The following is a 3,197-nucleotide window of genomic DNA, read 5'->3' as shown; positions in this document are numbered from 1 at the left end:
GCGACGTTAAGTCAGCGTAATTGCAATTTAAATATGCAAAGCCTTTCCGGTTTGGCTCCGCAAAAATAAAAGTACTGAAATCTGTAGTAGTTCGATTGAGAACAGTTCCGACTATTTACGACTCGTATGTAACTCCGTTGTACTAATTGCAAGAAACCGTCCTCTTACAAAAATAGTAAGAGGTGCCCTAATTTGTGTCCAAAAGAAAACTTCGCGCTTTATTTTAAAAGACAAGCAACCATTTCCGGAAACTCTCTGCTTAACCCCGATTAACTTGACACAACTAGCAATCCTAAAGGGGCTAGTGTGTAGGCTAAGAAGCATGGGCTGCAGCCTTTTTTTCCTTTCCAAAAACTTTATTTAAACAAATATAAACAGCAACGTATCAATAACAATGACAGTATATTACCAAAGTTACATTCAAAAAGAGGTAAATAAAGTTCCAGGGAACAGTTGAAACGTAATAATGAGAGAATAATGAGAGGTAAAGAGTAAAAATTACATAATAATATTTGGAAACTGTGATAGAGATCGCACCAAAGTTTCTTCTGCATTCGATTTGCTTTGATTAGTCAATAATTTTATACATATCAAGTACTGTTAGGGTCGTTGCCGCCGTTTTAGTTTTCGAATCTCATCTATGCTAAAACTAAAGAATGATATCCATTAAAAATATACCAACATTTTTTTTTAATTAATTTTATTTTTCCTACATGAAACGTCCCCAGAATTATCAGAAACTTCGCTAGAAAACAAATGTTCACAAAATAAAACAGCTGTATCACAAAACATGGGCATTTTACCTGTTTTTTGTTTTGTTTTTTTAATTAAAAACTATTGCACATTAATCCCGCATATTTTGGAATACATATACTAACAAAATAAATGAGAAATAGTTTATTTATTTAAATCACAGAAATAATCAATATTCAGTTTAAACCTTCCCAGGCTTTAAATTACTATTGCTATTTTAAAGTATTATTATTATTATTATTATTATTTTAGTCACAATGCAGTATTTGTCTGATATGTCTGGTCCATGTTCTATATTTGTAACATGGAATTCATTATAAGATAACAACCTATGGACTGTGGACTTCAGGAAGCACACAGCCCCCCCCCCCCCCCCCCCCCCCCATCATCCTGACTGACACCCCCATCACCTCTGTGGACTCATTCCGCTTCCTGGGTACCACCATCACCCAGGACCTGAAGTGGGAGCCCACCATCACCTCCGTCATAAAGAAAGCCCAGCAGAGGATGTACTTCCTGAGGCAGCTGAAGAAATTCAACCTGCCAACACGGACGATGATGCAATTCTACACTGCAATCATCGAGTCCATCCTCACCTCCTCCATCACCGTATGGTTGTCAGGGACAATCAGAGGCTGCAGCGTGTTGTGCGCTCTGCTGAGAAGGTGATTGGCTGCAGACTCCCATCTCTGCAGGACCTGTACACCTCCAGGACACTGGGGCGTGCAGCTCGGATCAGAGCTGACCCTTCTCACCCTGGACACAGTCTGTTTGACCTGCTCTCCTCAGGCAGGAGGCTCCGGTCCATTCGCACCAGAACCTCTCGCCACAAGAGCAGTTTCTTCCCCTCTGCTGTTGGACTCATGAACAATAACCATATGACTGTTCCCACCACTAACACATGACCCTACACTGTGTTCACTGCATCCTTCCATGTTTGCACTGATCACCACCTGCACTTATGTATATATCTATCTACTTAGCACTTTTAATTTTTATTTTTATGTTTATGTAAGCGTTGTCTGACAGTATGTTTGCACTAAGTACCGCAGCAATTTCCTAATGTTGTAAACCTGCTCAACATTTGGCAATAAAACCCTTTCTGATTCTGATTCTATCTTCGAACTTGGATGACATCATTGTAGATGATCCATTTCTGGATTAAAATAATTTTGTGTTTTAGTTGAATAACTTTATTGTTCCATATGTAAGATCTGTGTGTTGAGAAGTTGTGTTTAGAGGCCTAGGTCAATGTTCCCTGTTTATGGAAATGATGTGTAATTTCTGGAGTAGTTGCTAAGTTGATAGGCTGCAAACTGCAGTTATGGGGAAAAGATCCATTCAGCAACAGGCTTCTGGTAGCAGTCATTTTTCAAGCACCAGCCGCTTTAAAAAAAAAATAAAAAATAAAAAATACACATGTGCAAGTTCGTCTTTTGGTTTAACACCGTTTGTAACCTCCATCGCTTCTCAACGTGTGCCATCAACGAGTTTACCTTGTCGTAAATCCTTTACAGGATCAACTGCTTTAGCAAAACAGTAGCGCTTTATGGGCAAACTTGACTTTGCTGTAAGATAAACGAAAGCATGTAAAAAGCGATTTATTTCAGTTCTGGCCAACTGCATTTGCCATATTTGCGAAAACTGAAAAGCTTGTTTTGGCTAGAAACAGGGGTTTCTAGTCCTTTAGCGACCTCTGCTGCGCCTAAGGCTGAACTGCAGGAGGCAGTATATTTTCTGTCCAGGCACGAATTTAAGACTAATCCATGCAGAAAATACTAAAACATATATTTGGTGTGTAAATGACACCTGTCCTGAGACAGGTGTAATTATACAAAATATTAATTAAAATGCAAAATGTCTCTTAAAACTATTTTCTCTTGTTCCAGCTTCGTGATCACTAAATTGTATTTCAAATGTTATTATTCAAATAAGTTATAAATCCACGTTTTTATTCTGATTTTGTGTCTGATTGTTGAACCACTGTTCAACATATTTTAAAAAGTCAACGGTAGACCGAACATATAAATCAAACATTCTCTTCTGTTTATCCTTTTCAGCGTAGCGTGAGGCGAGGGCTTGGAGGCTTCCCAGCTTAAATCAAACATTCCAAACATAAAAAAAACCCCAACAAAAATAAAACATTCTGCTTTTCTGAGTATTTATTTGTTATATGCCACGACTCTACATCTAAAATGAAATATATCAATTCAACCTGTTATCTTGTGCAACCCCGTTACTCTAATTTTAGCCCTGTTACCGTAACAGTTAAATGTTTTTATTAGCCCACAATAGTGTATTTGAGCAAAGATTTGAAAATAAGTGCTGAAAACTTTTTTTTTTTTTTAAAAAGAACAAAGCAAAATGTGTGTCTATTAAAAAGTAGGGCTTATTTTGATGGTAATATAAGTTAAACAATATTAATATTGACTTTTTCAGGTTTT

Source organism: Diplotaxodon limnothrissa, linkage group LG10 (assembly GCF_057381915.1).
Source record: "Diplotaxodon limnothrissa isolate DT_005_m linkage group LG10, D_limnothrissa_male_GT1.1, whole genome shotgun sequence".
Classification (NCBI taxonomy): Eukaryota; Metazoa; Chordata; class Actinopteri; order Cichliformes; family Cichlidae; genus Diplotaxodon; species Diplotaxodon limnothrissa.
Note: the sequence above shows the minus strand (reverse complement) of the source record.